Source organism: Anopheles darlingi, chromosome 2, assembly GCF_943734745.1.
Source record: "Anopheles darlingi chromosome 2, idAnoDarlMG_H_01, whole genome shotgun sequence".
In the NCBI taxonomy this organism is placed as follows: domain Eukaryota; kingdom Metazoa; phylum Arthropoda; class Insecta; order Diptera; family Culicidae; genus Anopheles; species Anopheles darlingi.
The window spans coordinates 46,505,318-46,522,426 of NC_064874.1; the positions used below are offsets into that span (position 1 = coordinate 46,505,318).

The following is a 17,109-nucleotide window of genomic DNA, read 5'->3' on the forward strand; positions in this document are numbered from 1 at the left end:
ATACCCATCCGTGACACCGATACCGGTACGGGTATCCCAAGGTGACGCATTTTACTGTCCTTCTCTTACTGTCTCGCTGCACTAACAACAAACAGTGTAGTCTGATGAGAAAGTTTTGAAATATCTTGCAACGATATTTGTCGGTCGAGACCAGAGAGGTTGGATAAAGTTTGTACAAAGCTGCGGTTCACTCGGAGATAAATGACGCTTTGGGGTTCTTTTATGGAAAAGTCTTTGAAGAATTCAAGGTCCACTGTTCTGGTGGTACATGTGCAGGATAAAGAGCGGAGCGGTTTCGTGGCGCATGTTTGCGTAAATTGTGTTGCAAGATTCTTTCTACCGGTACCGATACCCGCGTATTATATCCTGCTGAGCAGAATGTAAGTGCTAAACCAATACGATACGATCCAACGGTGTCGGGAACACGGGAAAATATTTTTTAATTCTTTTTCATTTTGTTTTCTTTCAGTTGTCTGGTCAAACGTGGGCCCACTGGTGTCGTGCTGCGTGTAAGTGCCACTAACAGGAACCGCTCTTAAACTAAGCTGGTCAGCCAAGGACGAGATGGTGCTGTGGCGGTGGACAAGTAGCGGGGAAATTCCTTATTCACCTTGGCTGCCTTGTATGACACTGGTGACGCACATTCGAATAGCAAAAGAGATAATGGTTGTCATTGAGAGACCGGTCCGACCCAATTGACACACCACTACGTTCCCCTTACCAGTACGCACTAAGCGATGGAGGCGCCTGGTATTTGTTGTAAAAGTTTTTCTCTTTTATTAACTTGATGACCTGTTTACTGATTAGGGAAGAGCATCACACAAGCCACTTGATTAATCTAAAGCGTTGTATCGGTGTTTTGTAGTTAATAGAGTCTTTAAATTGTTAGAGGATTCAACGATTCTAGTTACGTGCCTTTCCATTTGAAGGCACGCCATTAAGAATGGTATTTCTTCCAAGAAGATAATTAAAAAAATGCACTGTATTGGAGAGAATGTTATTTACCGAGTGTGCGTACGCTCTCGCTAGCTTATCAGCAGTAACGAGGAGCTTATCGGAGGTTCATTGGCAATTCGCATGACTGACAAATGCTGATGTTTGTATCATCAATTATCATTACTGCGCTGTTCATATCTATCACAGGATAACAAGCACACAATGCTTGATACAGCTAAACTGGAGGCTCTTTCTTGCGATAACGATGATGACGGTGTTGTTTGTGTTGAAACAATTTGGTAAACGTATGACAGATGCTTTGAGTGGAAGAAAAATTTGATTGAATTGAGGATTGGGAGACAAGTTGGACCAATCAAATTTAGAAAATGAAAACATGTCCAGTGGATGTATAAGTATAAAATGAGGCTTTCAAATCACACTCTTACATTACAGATTTTTACAGTTGTGTAATGTATTATTCTGAACTATTATAGGAAAAGGTGTTATATTATTAGATGAATAATGTTTTAATTAAATATGATAACTTACACACATAACGTGGCTCTTTATAAGATGCTATACTGACTCCTCAAAATGCGGTCTAAATACTTATATCCTGCCCGGTATATAGTCGGTATATTGACTATAGAAGGACTATACAGTCCTCATGCAAGATTAAAGTTCAACTGATTTCGTTTTCATTTCATCATTGCATCAATTAACGCACAGCTGTTCTGTCGCTGTCTCTGTCGATTCTCGGTAATGTATGGTAAACAGTTACGAAAACAATATGGCAATTCGAAGGTAATCCTCCAAACGATCGTTGGAGCAACGTACATAAAAAAGCCCAATTTGGTGTAAGCTAATAAAAGAGCCACAAAAAAGGGGTTTACGAAAGGACAACAATTCCCCGAACGGGACTGTGAAGAGCGGCACTCGGCGCAAAATGTTTGCTACAATCGCTGACTGGAGGCCCGTTTACCCTTTCTAGCACGGCGACAAAGCTCCGCGGTACGCTTCAGTGACAGTGATGGAGGATTTGAATGGATTGAGCAAAGCAGCGAAGTCGAAGTGATGATACAACAGCAAACAACAATAAAAAAAAACAATTTCAGCAAAGCTAGTGGGCCACGAAATCTAACGGTACAACTCGTACAACTCGTCCAAGGACCCAAGTGGCTGCTGCTGCTTCATCTGCTAAGGACTACCGTTCGATATGCCGATATTCATTCAGTCTCTGATCCGATAGCACCCAGCACGGAGGTCGAGCGCACCAAAAGTCACATGAAAATCGATCATAAGACGCGCCTTCTTTATGCCAGATTTCCTCGTACCACCTCGTGCTGGAAGCGGTGAAGTGAAGTGGATCAGACCTAACCCGAGCAAGCCGGAAACCCGGAAAGTCGATAATCGATCGATTGCCAACGGAGGTGCAGTTTCATACAGTTACCGGTTTATGGTTACAGTGAGCCTTTGGCAGGGCGCAATAGCGCAAACACCTGTGCACCCAGTGCCGGCTGGAAGGACGAATTAACCCCTCCGTGTTCCGTACTGCGCCTCTGCCCACCCTTTTGCCGAACCTTTTTCCGGGGGCCTCACGCTCGTAACTTTCACTCACGCGGCAGCTTTTGGTTTTCGTCGCAATATGATTTTCCTATTATCATTATCATAATATAATCGTTTTTCGTTCGACGTCGTTTTAGGCAGCAGTTGCCACGAAAAGCGAGCACGACGCGCGTATAGGCATCCGGAGAAATAAAGCCCAGGTCCTCAAGGAACCAACACTCACGGATGGCGAAGGGAAAAATGTGATTTCAACTAAATTTCCTCGCCAGCTCCAGCCAGCCTGCCTTCGCTTGGTGCGATGCTCTCACCAAAACATAACGCCACGAAAAAGATGGCGATAAAAAAATGATTCAATTCATGCACTGAAAGGCCAACCGAAAGCCTTCGTGCTCCGAGGCTACACATCACCGCGGGGATGGCTCCCACGTGGTTTGAATGTGAAATCATGCTGCTCGTTCTACTTTCGGCATGCATATGTACGCGTCTGTGTGTGTCTATGGAAAGTAAAGTGCATACGGGGTGTGCAGATGCCAACATTAGAGCAAACAAAAAACACTTCTAGTGTTGCCACTGACGGGGAGACCCAGGTGTGGGTTAGTGGATGTTCAACAGGCTTAGTGAACATATAATTTCCATACAACTCCAGTTGGCCAGCTGTTCTTGGAAGGGCTTTTGTTGGAGTGTAAGAGTTTTGTTTTGAGCTGGAGATTGTAAAAGTTGGAAAACAAATCATAAGTGGATAAATTGAAATTTCTAAATGGCGGTGGCGTATGCAAGGCATGCGGTAGTGGTAAAACATTGTGGAATTAATTGTAAATTACATTGTATGAAGTACGGTTTGCCGTAATATTTAACAAAAAACAATATCTTTAATTTTAATTTAAAATCGTTTGCGGAAGCTTTAGTTGTGAAAAATGGTAGCACGCGTATCAAAATTAAATTTGTCAAAGTAAATTGTATCATAATAATTCTAGTAATTCACTTCTGTAAACTGCAATTGCAACACAAAAGAACGAGTTGAATGACGAATGTCGCCATGCGAGAAACAATTTCCTGCGCATTCAACAACGTTGGCATCCAGTGTCGTTGAGATAGTACTGCATTTTGTCTCAAATATACAGACAGGTCAGCTTGTTGAGCTTGGTCATGCAGTTACCTGCACCAAGAATTGCTACACAAGAGCCACACCATTGTCCAGAGCTGTACAATGGAATAAATAAAAATCCCTTCCGCCAAACAATGGCGCTGTCGTGCATAAATTAAAGTTGCCAAAAGAAAAAGTTATCACCAACAAACGGATCGCCACCACCACCATCGGGAAGCATCGTCGTCCTGTTGCTGTATCCGATTCAGTGCTGTGGGCCCCTCCGGCTGTGTGCTGTGGTCGGTGGTCGTGCGTGAAGAAGGCAGAAAAGCTTAAACAACTGTGCCGAAACGGATCGATGAAGCGAGAAAGCTCCCACAGCTGAGCTGCCTCGCCAGGTCTGGGTTCGGGATGCTAGGTAGGTAGCGTTGTTGCTGTTGCGTCCACCTACCAGAGGCTGGTACGGTTCAGGGGTTTTCTTTGAGTGGAATTTTGTGTCGTTTGCAAGTGTCCGACTGTGCGTGCGACATGTAGCCAAGTCCTGGACCTCATTTCATGTCGTTCGCACGTTTCCTCTGCTTCCCTCACAACACGACGAAATTGTTCCTTTTTTCGAAAACGGAAATGTCACAATGAGGCTTTGCTTCTTTTTCCATTCACCGGCACAGGGAGAAAAAAAACGTACGTTGGCGAACCTGAATTGAGGCATCTCTCACCCTCGGTGGCACACAGCAGAATAGGTAAAGCAACCGGATGTAGATGCGTACCAGCTGAACGGTTTTATCCAAGAAAAGTGCGCCACGTACCGCTGAACACTCTAGCCGAGCGCCATCGATACGGATGCTAACTTGAAGTTTGCGTTGAGTTGTCAGTGCTGGGGAGAAGGATGTCAAACACCAAGTTTCTGGGAGAATGGAGGGGGGGGGGGGGTGGCTGGTTGGTGAATGTTGCCACCGTGCTTGTTATAGTACTTTCGCCACGGTCGCTAAGAGGAAAGTTTCAAGAAGCTACCTGTGCTCGGCATCGTGGTTCAGCAGCAGCAGCAGCAGTCGCAACTTATTTAGCCTATTCCGGATCGCTGTTTGCTGACAAAGTTTAAATGTAGCGATCCGTTTCAACGATACAAACAGAGTGCGATACAGAGGTCCAACATGGATGTTGAACCAGCCGCGGGCTTTTCAGCGTTTATTCCACCAGACAGACTCTGAACCTTTAACTGATTTCGAATTAAAGAGGAATGTAATCAAATTTCATTTTATTCCTTTCATCTTCGTGGTTGCTGGTATCTTACACAACACTGGATACATTTCGACTGCTTTTAGCTGATTCACAAGAATCGGGGCTTCACAAGTCCGATAGTCAGCGCTAAGTCCGAAAAACCAACATTTTCTCTTATCACGTAGAACCATCTTAGCTTAATCAGTTTGTCGCCAAGACAAACTCGAAGCAGCTGCTGAATGCCACCACAGGGCTGCCAAATGACGATGAAGATTGTTTTTGTAACAAAGAAGAAAACAAGATTTACGTTTATTATAGGAGGTCTGCGTAGGTGATAGTGGCAATCTTGAGGCTCTTCGATAGTGACCATATTTTAGCTTAATGTCAACTCATTTCGACAGCTCCAAATGCTGACGTGTTTTCTGCGTGTCTACCAATATCTCTCTTATTCGAAACGAACGCCATCAATAACCAACGATTGATGGTTCATAATATCGGTTGCTTTATCATTTAATCTCGAAATTCTTCTAGAGAAGTTACAACCTATACCACCTTAATAGCGAAATTTCTACATACGTGTCGAAAAAAGGAAATCGATGTCTCTATAAACGCACAAATAGTGAACAGTTTAGATAGTATTCGAATGATTGATGGTACGGTTTGAGATGGTACAGTTCCAAGCAACTTTAAGCTTTCTACGATGCCACCGGACATACTTTAAGCCTGGGCAGGCTCCTTTGAAGTGGAGTTGATTTATCCCTGGCTCCATGCTCTCATTCCCCCGTTCAAGTCACTCTTGCTGATGGGCCGGTTTTTTGACGTTTCACGGATGATCTGGTTGCCAACGACTGTGAAGGAAAAGCCAATCAATTAAATGTCCCAACAAACTCACGCCGCTCAAACGCTCAAACTTCTCGCCCACACGCACACAGCCACTCCAGGCTCCGTGCCCATATCGTTCGTGAATTTGTTTTGCTTTTCGAACCAGCGAAGAACCCCCGGGAACTATTTGCTTTCCTTCGCCTGTCTAGTTACATATTTGCCACCGACGGAAACTAATTGCTTACCTAGCTTATGGGCCCGGTGGTATAGTCATTTTCGCACATTTTCTGTCATCATTAAGCTTGGCGAAGCGTAGCGTACCGGTTGATCCGAATATCCGACCAGAAGCATTCGGCACTTCTGTGGATTAGCCACATACAGTTTACCGATTATTATGCGGAGTTCGATCCCCTTAGGAGATGAGGTTTGTTTGCTTTGTCCCAGGTCTTTTTCTTCTTAGCTGAAATGAGTTCCGGGAAACAGGGTAAAGCGTTATCACGTGGTTTGTGCTAGCTTGCTAGCCTTGTGGTTCACCGTTGGGGCAGAATTGTTGCTCTGTAACTTTGCATTAAAGGAAATACGTTCACTGCCTCATAGACACCATACGAAACGAGTTGCCTATGCGCTCGTACGATGTTGATGTTTGGATACTAAGCGGAAAAAAGCAAAACTTCATCCAAACACAGCCCCAAGCTGTATGGCCCGGCAGGATTTACGTGGAGCAAAACATAATCATGGATGTTTAAGTGCTTTGGTTCGCTGACTGCCGGCGTTATGGCTAAGATAAACCAGAAGTGTGTGAAATTAAACATACACTTGACCTACGTTAAAGAAATCCTTTTCAAAGCCGTCCACAAAACAAGACTTATAGAACTTCTATATGAAAAAAAAACCTTTGAATACTACTCATGAAATATTAAAGATCAAGTTACATATTTCTTCGAAGTCAAATTCACATATTCCATCCAAACAACGGGCTACCGGAGAAGTCTACAAATGTTACCATTAACAGTAACAGTTGTGTCCGATTCCGCTGCAAATGTTCTCACGGTTTGTTTATCAAGTTTTTCATTTTTCCTTTTCTCAACTTCATACAAACGTAAGCCGTTTTTTTCCAGGAGCAAGGTGCAACAGAGGGAGAAGAAGCAAAAAAAATCGGAAAGTCTCGTCCACTCTCTACAATCTCAGTCCTAGTGCCGACCAGGACGGAAAAGAAAACAACGGATTTGAGCAGCGCAGCTCTCAAATTCGGAACGTTGCAAACAATAGCGATTTACTTTTCCGAAAGCTGATCCACGCTGGGCCCCTCGTTCGTATGCGATGTATGCTGACGTGTCCTGCTGAGAGAAAGGCATACAGAAAAGAGAAATTCGAATGCGAAACAACAAAACAACCCCGAGGAAATTCCACTTCCTATCAGCGCGTCCCGTTGCAAGCGGCAGATCGATTTTCCCGGTGTGTCCCGCTATTGTTTTACCTATCAAGCAGCTGCGGCCGTGCTGTGCCGGAGTGCCGCGCTGCTCACAAGGTGCTGGAAAAGGATGAGGGCAACCGGTCCTTTGACTTGTGCTCCCTTGCGGCCGTTGCTAGTGGTGGCTGTTGAGCGCCATCGCGACAGTGAGCCGACAGGTTCGATAATCAAATTGTTCCCTTCCATCGCCGTGCACACGCGAACGTGAGCCACGGAGTTTACCCAAAGTCAGGTCAGAGTCCTGTTCACCCACCCACACACACACACACACACACACACTCGGATCCGCATGAAGATGTCGTCTACCATGCTGGCCGGCCTGTCCCTTCTTCTCGTACCTTCCGTTTCCGGCAGTGTGCGATGATCGTGATGTTGCTGCGGCAAACGGCGAATTACTTTTGCTTTCAATCGAGAGTGAACTCGCGCAACCATCTAGTAGTCTAGCATTCATTTCTATTCACTCGAGCGAGCGATGTGAGAGAATCGTGAGTGAGCATCGAACACGAGAGAGTGTTCGCTTTTCCGGCGTGTACGGAGACGGAGGAAAATTCCATCTCACGACCGAACGGAGGCGGATGAATTTCGACGACGGATTTCCACAGGTTGTATAAAACTTTTCACCAGCCGAACGCCGCCCGTAATTCGTGTGCGGACCGTTGTCCAGCTCGGAACGTATCGGAAGCCGTTTCGCTTCTGGTGTTATTGCGTGCGTACTGTTGGATAGTGCTGCTGCTGCTACTGCTGCTGCTGCTGGACAGCTGGTGTTGTGATTGGCTCTTCGCATTGATACTCACGTACACGCACGTTTACTTGCCGTTGGTGCTGCGGAGTTGCGATTGTTCGTGGAGTTTCGAGTTCGACTGCGCCCGAGGGCCATAGTTTCGCTTACCGAGTGCTAAATTCCACTGTTGGCGCCGTAGGGCGCTTGTGTGCGGCAATTTCGTGACGTCAGAGGCGCACATTCCCGTCGTGACTATTACGCACGCTGGCAGGATGATTTTCTAGGGTTTTCGTCCTTCAAAGTTGGCCGATGGTCCTCGGGAAAACATTCCAAGAGCCCGGATCCACTACTATCGCCGCCGACCGTTCCTTTTCGTGCTCTTCGTCGAGGGGTTTCCTTGAGTGTCCGTATCGGTATGGGCAGGGAGGCATGTTAACGGTGAGTCGAGTGTTGCAGTATCCGAGATTACCCGTGGTTTCATCTTCAATGGATACAGGCCGCACGGAATTCTCGAAATGCCTACAAGCAGAGGCAGCCCGAGACAAGAGTTGAAGCGTGCCGGTCGGCCGGTGAAGGATCACAGATTCCCAAATCTTGATTCGCAGTGAAAGTGAAACTTGTTTTCGTTCTTGATAAATTTTATGCTGCTGCTCGGCCCGTCTCCGATCGCCCGCGGTTCTTTCGGTGGTGGTCAGAAGTTGTGTTGACCGACGACAACAACAAAAAAACCGAGGAAAAGAAAACCTAAAGGATACCGGCGGAGTGGCGTGCCCGCTAAGCGCTGAGCTGATGAAAAGTGTCTCGATGGGCAGAAGGTTATCGTGAAGCAAATGGGATTGCCTGCACCAATCATCATAAAGTGGTGGCCCCGTGGCCTTAGTGATTCAATGCTGCGAATGCTAGCATTTTTTTAGTAACGCTTGTGAAGCTCCTATGGCAACGATGGTAACTCGTGCTCGCCAGTAAATAGATTCAAGGCTCATCGCGAAACCATGGCTGGAAGGTTATCTCGAATGGGCGGACTGCGATTTAGACCCAGTCCGTTTATCACGCAACTCGGACAGTAGCACAACAGCGACCGGAAACAGTGAAGGAACGGAGGTAAGGAAATGGACGTAATGCTTCCCCGCGCCAAGGGGAAACCCTTGTTTAATTAGATAGAACCATCCTTCGGGCCGTAGATCGAAATTAAATGACTAAAGTCAATTTGACCGTCCTAATGGAATAATTATTGGCCTACGCAAAACGATCAGCAAAGGAACGGGGGGCAGTGATTGTCCCGGTTTGCTACCGGAACCGGTAAGCTGGTGGTTGAGCTGCCGTTAAATTCCGGCCTCACTGTCTCGATCAGGGTTTTAGCAATTTACGATACAGAGAGAGGTGCATTATAATAGAAAGGATCCGAGTATAATTATGAATTTGCAACATAAATTCAACGGACTGGTGCATTATATTAATGATATGTAATTTCGATTGGTAATTAGTTCCAAGAAGGGGAACTGGTCGATGGCAATGAACTTTATTTTCCCAGAATCATTTTAAATCACTCGCTTCTTTGTATAGCAACTAATTCGTTAGTTTCAAAATAAATTTAATTTTACAGTAATGCAGATTGTACAGATTGAATGCAATTTAAACATGTGGTTTTTACAAGAGAACATGTTGTATTTGTATAATTGTTTAATGAAACTGTCTTTTCATTTAAATATTCGTTTGTCTACTCAATTGATAGGCATACGAATATTCTAACACCCAAAGAGACTAACGGTATTCAAACTTTTATGATAATCTTTGCACTAGTGCAAATTTGTTAGAAGCTGTGAATATGTCTGAATGCTAATATTGAAGTAATTGTCATGAAATGTAACTGTTCGGCGAAGAGCAATCGCTACGAGCAATAAAGTTCATTCACATTTCCGATGCTCAGCGATATCTTGCAGTAATTCAAGTAACTTGTATGGTAAGACACTAAACGCGCTACTAACACGCCATTTGTACGCACATACCGGTTTGTAATGGTAGGGAACTGAGGATAGCTGCGTTCGCGGCTAATGCTAATCATCAAACGTGAGATGCAAATTAGAAATCATGAGAAAAATCAACGACACATCAACGAACGAAGTGTCTACAGACCCCACGATGGTCATGCATAACGTGTGTATGTGTGTGAGAGAAAGAGGGGAACGAGTAGCTAAGGGTGCATCAGCAACTATCGAGCATATAAGCCCTTTGTCGAGACCGAGCTGTGCTGTGTTTCTATTTATCAGATAAGCTCACTCGACACCGCTGCTCTGTTGTTTCCATTGGCCCTTTAGCTGCCTCTCCAGCTGCTGGAGGATGTTTAGTGGATTGCTAAGTAAACACTTCTACCGACCATCCACGAACCGTGCCAATAGCGGTATGGATGACACACTGTGGTCCATCGATTAATAATGTATTCGTTGCGATACACCCCCGGCTACAGTGTTGACCTATAAAAGTTTTTGTTTGAGAAGAGAGCACACGAGTGCAACATAATAAATACCAGTTGGAGTGTACTATACGGAAGTGCATCGTGCTGATGCATTCGGGTATGAAGATTACGATGCTACGAGCGTCGGTTCATGAGAAGATGGCATGATCTGGAAAAATATATTACTTTTTTCACGAGAACCATCTTGCCAATACACAAGAAAAAGGATTTTGCATTCATCAGCACGCTCCGAAGCGTGAACATTTCGTAACATACCTACAACTGCAGTATATCTTTTGTGCAATTTCGCAAACGAATACACCCAAAGCCTCAGTATTAATTGAATAAAAAATACCAGCCTGAAATAGCATGGGAAAGCGACCATGTCTTCGTACCTCATACTCTCATAGACTATGCGCAATCGATTAATATCGGTCCATCGAGCTCAAATGAAATCCCTTTTGGGAAGTGAGTAAATCGACCTATACCTTCACCGTAAGGGGAATAGCAACGGAGCCTGAAACGAAGATCTAATATCATGACGAACGCATTTCGAAGAAATAACTGAGCCTCACTAACGTTCTCTAGCTGCTCCAGTAATGATGGTTTTATCGTTTATCCGTTTTCTGATAACACTTTACTCAATGGTGCGCCGGAAATACCTTGGAGATTCTATTCGCATTTACACTATTTAGTTGTACATTATTCCAAGAATTCAGAAACGTAAAATTGCAGGGAAATGATACATTGACTAGCTACTAAGGAATATTAGATTCTCGAAAAGTCTTTGCAATAGCTAGTGACTGCAAGCCATTTTACGACAAACCACTGAAGAAATCCTGATCCTTGAGTCGAGTATCGGGAATATTGTTTTGTCACTTCTTCGGTAGCTTGTCGGTCTCGGTGCTACCGACTGTCTGGATCCCATAGAAATGTTTCCAGAACTGATTGGCAGTGGCAGATTATGAGCATCTGCCCAGCGGGATGTTAGGATCTCGCAACCCTCGGCTATACAGATGGAATCAGTGAGAGAGCAGATACAAACCCGTACATTTCCTGGAAGCAGAAAACGGCGAGGACGATAGACCGGTTGTGGAAGCCTGTCAGGAGTTGCTTAATTTGTTCCTAATAAAAATTCACTGATGAAAATAGCTTCCTGTCGGCGGATTGCCGGGCAGTAACTTTCTGCTTGGAACGTCATCTCAGGGGCCAACCAGCATGACGGTATTATGGTCCGGGTGCCAATCGTAAAGTGCGCAATGAATCCCAGGGAATCCAAATGTTTATCGTCTCCGAAATGTTTTATCGATCCACGCTCGAGCTTGTTCACCAAGCTGGCAACGCGAAACAGCCAGGTCTTCAGCAGGTTCAGTTACTCGGTCCTACCATCTGTCACACGGGACGTCCCGAATCAGGGAAACACAATTTGGAGGCAATCACTTATTCAAACTTCGGAGCAAAAGGAGCCGGCAACTCGGTGCGTAAACAATTAGGCTCCATGGCAAAACGGTAAACTTTCGACAAAGAAGCGGAAAATGTGCTACAAATAGTATCGATGTGGTGATGCTTTCATCGTACTTTGGGCTCAATTTATGCCGGTCAAATCATATGAGCAGCATAATGAATTTCGCAAAACCACAGTATTATTTACCTTATTCATTTGCAATAAACATTTAACTCCCATTACAAGAAAAGCTGCTAAATTCAGCTTATTGGTTGTTTACGATGAGCGTACTACTTATGGTCCTTTTTGGTCCTCTATCTGTCGAAACGAAACCAAAGGTTTCTATTCAATTAGCTACATCTTAGGCGCTAAGTGACACGAAACCATTTCAATGTTCCGTCTCTCTTCGCACTCAGCAACGGAACGCAAAAAGGAACAACCGTAAATGACCAAACGGTCAGCGAAAATACTGTTTTCTTTTTTTAAGGTAGAATGTTTACTTCAAGAGGACGAAAATTGCTCTTGTACATCTTGTGTCGTGTCCCTGGTGCCACCAAACTTCTCCGAGTGGTTAAATGTTTTTTTTTTCCACAAGTCGCTCCTGGTGAAGTCCACGATTCACAGCCGTGTTTGTTGTTTCTCCTTTTTTTAACAACAGCAAAGTAAATGGGATAGCGTATAATTGAAATAACTTTTCTTGGGTGAATAATTGTGGGCAAACGCATACCTTTTCTGCATTTTTCTCGCCTATTTTTGGGTCTGAAAACAACGAAAGAATTTGTTTGTACGGCATTGATCAGATAACGAAACAATCTAAAAAAGTTTTCGAGAACCAAAAAACTGCAGATTGTCTTTTCTTATTCAAGGAATGAAATAAAAATCCAAATAATAAGATTCTATTCTTAGCTTAATTAACAGTTCTCGTAAACCAAACAATTACAAATCGACGTCAGCTATTCACTAAGACCTATTCATCAAGACCAAGTATTCTTAGTAAACGTCATTGCCCTCTTGGAGATTCAGCGAATAGCAGCTGCAACATGATAAACCAATTATTCTCGATCGTGCATGGCACAAGACCTAATTGGCCATAAGGTCGAAGATTGTTCCTGAATATAATTGATGCAAAGCTGCAATAGAACGTTGTGTGGTCGATCAAATTCTCGGAATTGTCAATCAAGCTGGCCAATTTCGGGACTTAACGTCAGGGGTTTGTAGTTAGTAACGCTTATTTAGGCTCGATGCTGGGCGATCTAGCTAATAAAGCGATAACATCACTTATCGAATAATGCTCAAGGAATCATTTTAATTATCAACATCATTATCATCATCATTATCATCATCATAAACATCTACGTCATCTGCCAGATAAAGTGCACACGCATTCAATTAGCGTTCTGCTGGCGCTTATATGCGGGGGACATTCTCGTGCAAATGGAGCGCTACTACCTTTCAACTTTGATGAAGTGAGCAATTGAAGGCTGCTGGCCGATGGGGAACCGATAGAGAGTATTGATCTTGCAGCATAATGCAGCCCTTTTCGTATCGAGCCATTTTCTACCGGCCAAGTGCAGATGAACCGATGAATGGGCAGGTTTGTGGTCGTCTGTTTAATGGATTAGGTAAATGAAGGCGACAAGATGCAGGATACCACCACCGACGCTCGGTCAAACTCAAATTCCATTTTGCTTTCCACCTTCCACCTTCCGACCACAAATGCTTCTGATGCCGTCGAGCGGGATAATTTGATGCTGGTCACTGGAAAATGAGATTGGTAGGTGTCGGCACTCTGTAACGTGGTGTATGGTACGATGCAATGGATTCCGAAAACTTCCGGCACAGAATAGTAACCGGGGAAGGGCCGTGGGGAGCAGAGAGTAAGGGAAAGATTATCACAAATCTCATGTTGATCGATCGCTTGACCTGGTAATCCGACGTTGCTCTTTACTCTTTGGTCATCCAATGAATCGTCGAAAGCAGCTGGTGAGTTCGAAATTAGTAGTTGTTACAGAATGTAGAACGCTGCATACATTTTGTACCTGATCATATTTAGGCAAAACAAACAACTCCCAAAACAACTATTTCCTTTTCGAAAACTCCTAAGAGCATTGATGCGGCCCAGCAGTAAGGAAAGTTCGCTCTGTCGTCAAGGATCATCAATCAAAACATTACCAGTCCGGGGTATGATATTTTAGACCAAAATGAAAGTTTTCTCATCCATCAATCAATAGTTTTCGCCATTCAGCAAGATTCACATGAAGTATCGCATACAAACGTATGAGCAATGATGCTACATAATTTAGTGTAAATTGTGTTGCTACTTTCCTGCCATCCTGTATAAAATATCGCCCAATGAGCCCCCTAAAGCAAGTATAGTAGAAATTTCATTTGAATTGTGAAATACAAATGGTTTACCGAATACACTTCTGACACTCTGAATAATTCTGCCAAACTAGCAACTGCAAAAAGCAAAAGCCATACAAAATCCCTTTCCTGCGAATGGGTTTTTGAGCAGCATTAACTGTAACTCCTGCGAAAAAGCTATTTGTTGTTGTGCGTCCATGTTTGGTCATTAAATTATGTCGGATTTCATTTTTAAGGTTTTCACTTTCGGTTTAATTAACGTTGACGGTTGGTATTGGAGTTTCGCGAATCGACCCGGAATCCAGGGATTCGAGTGGTAATGTGTGTTTTCCATTTTTATGTGAATTTCAATGCGGTTTTTGCAGGGCTGCAAATACATTTGCTTCTCCACACGCCCGCATTACTGTTTTAACTATGATGGTATCTACAGAAGCAAAACAGCCAGGCCAATTTCCGGTGGCAACGTTTCAATCACAATCGTGAAATTGACCGCAATTGCAATTTCACTGCCAAAGTTAAATTTGAAAGCTATGCGTCACTCGTATCATTTTCGCGCTGAATATGGCGGCGCATTTTCGATTATCTGGTGCCTGGTGATGTGGCCGCTTGGAATTGACTCATCGAACCACAAGCACACATACACACACACATAAACCCGTGTCGGTTTCATATCCAACGCAACAGGTTGGTGCCGAGCCAAAAAAAACGTTTCAGCCAACACCATACACCACCGTACGCTGGCCTTCGGCTAAGCCGGGAATTATTAAGGTAAATGATCATTCGTGTGGACCATCGAGTGAAGGTGAAATGTGTCACCGACAGACAGTCGCAAAAGCATTTGTAGGAGCAAAACTTTGTAAACGAGCGAACCATTAGGACTCAGCTGCGTTGCGAATGTCCTGTGTCCTGTAGAATAAGCAGCTGTCCACCCTGGCGAATGGAGCGAGTTTGGAGCAAGTTTTGAACTTTTCTTTTTTAACCGCCACTTATTAAAGTTATACGTTCAACTCACCTGACCATTAATCCGCTAATCGATGGTCACGAATGTGCGGGGGTCGTCGTGTCACTTCAATAAACGTTTGCATTGGTGTGGCTTTACTTGCAAGCAGAAATGTCGTAGCACAACCGTGCTCTATTACCCGGTAGACCCTGGCTTTTTGGAACAATGCATTTTCATTTCCTCCCCTCGTACACCATGCTGAAAAATGAGCCAAGTATAAATTGTCCACATTTTCACAGTGTTCCGGCAGTCCCGGGAAATGCGCCATTATTAATGTGCTGCTTTACGGCTAAACAGCAAAACTTTGCCGGAAGACACACCAAAACCACCGCCCAGCAACAAATGGGTGCCATTTTTATGGCTTCTATAAAATTCAGCAATCCACGAGACGCGGCAGTAATCGTAAGCGAAAGTTTTGCGAAAGAGCGAGAAATGTATGCTCTATCGGTACGATGACGTGGCGTTGTAATCAACCCGAGCAGGCGGATGCGAATGACCGGGAAAGAGCGAATGACCCTGTTCCGAACGCACCAAACGAAATGGAATGGAAAACTTTACCATTTCCGCGTCAATTCAAAGGCTCCGCTTGGCTATTACCACCATTGAGGGGTTTGGTGAAGGGTAAAGGATAGTAGCCTTTGTAATAGATGCTCTACTTCGATCAGGTCAAAGTGATTTCAACTTTACGATTATGCGATAATGGAGCGAACTTCCAGCTACCGTCACCGGACGGACAGGCAGAGGGAGTCCTTGCATTGGCACCCTGCGTCTACTAACAGCATAGAGTTCCCTTTCCAATTCTATCATTCCATCTATGGATGGGGTTTAGTGCAGGATCGCCCTAACACACCCATACCGTGGTTCGGTTTCTTTAAACTTCATCAGAACAATCGTATCGTTGTTGCATATGATGGATTTTATTATCGCGAAAGCATCATAAAATCGTGAGACCATCCCGGACGCCAACGATATGTGGTACGCTTTCCGCCCGAGGCGAAACGTCGCTCGGAATTATCAAGATTGATTATCCTGTGCCAACGGTGGTAAGGTTACGGGCCCTTCTCCTTATCAATTGCAAAACGGTGAAAGCTCAGGATATGAAAAAAACCCTTTTTCCGCAAAATGGATTACGGGCTCACGGGATGCAAAAAAGCGGTGATGCCGCGAACCGTACTCGATCCAGCTTTGCGCTGGTGCACATCCTGGTGTCTCAGTTTCCAGTGCCCCCTTTCTCTCTGCGTGCCACTCCTAATTCCACACTCCCAAACGCTACCGTTTCTCACACCACTGAATAGGATAGAGCGCGATGGAAGCCTTTTCAGCGTAATAGATTAGCAAACAATACGGCGACCGCCGTCGCTCCCCCGGCGCCGCCGGAATCTCACACCGGGTGTCTCACACGCCCACCAGAAATGGCGCCCATCAGGACAGGAGGATCGATGGACTGCAGATGATAGAAAATGGAAGTAAAAAAGGACAACGCAACCATCATCCATCCCCAACCACACGGTGGTGGTAGCAAACGTCAACGAACCGATACGATACACTTTCAAGCTACCGCGTGGATAAAGCCAAATATGACCATATGGATTGCAGACTCACCACCATCACCCCTCACGGTTGGTGTTAACGATGATCTCGCGAGCGGATCTCGGGTAGTAAAAAGTTGGCGAAGATATTTTCCAACCGACCGGCCATCGCTCATTCTAGGCATGGGTGCCCCCGGCCTGTCGCCGCGCGCATGATGATAGATGATTACAGGGTTTGGCCATAAGTCCCGAAACATGCTCTGATTTCACTGCATTAATTTTATAACGTCGGCACCCATTAAGGGACACATTAAAACTTATACTACGGGAGGGGAGGCGGTCGACCGGTGTCCAAAAGCAAAGTCACACCTGTGCCACCTGTATCTACCTCTAGGGTATGTCATGCTAGCACGGACACAGCAAGAAAGATAATACCTACGAACCGGATAATGGAACCCAGGTTTCGGTCCGTTTGGTCCATCATATCCAACTGGAAAGGCAA

General features: G+C 44.7%; 1 protein-coding gene across 1 annotated transcript in view; it reads left to right on the forward strand.

Moving 5' to 3' along the window:
• The first annotated feature begins 7,839 nt into the window (after nucleotides 1-7,839).
• The window catches only part of LOC125950684 (uncharacterized), a 33,002-nt gene continuing 23,732 nt past the window's right edge, over nucleotides 7,840-17,109 (forward strand). The window contains exon 1 of the mRNA XM_049678896.1: nucleotides 7,840-8,919. The gene's annotated coding sequence lies outside the window, so the exon portion shown is untranslated. The remainder of the gene's footprint in view (nucleotides 8,920-17,109) is intronic.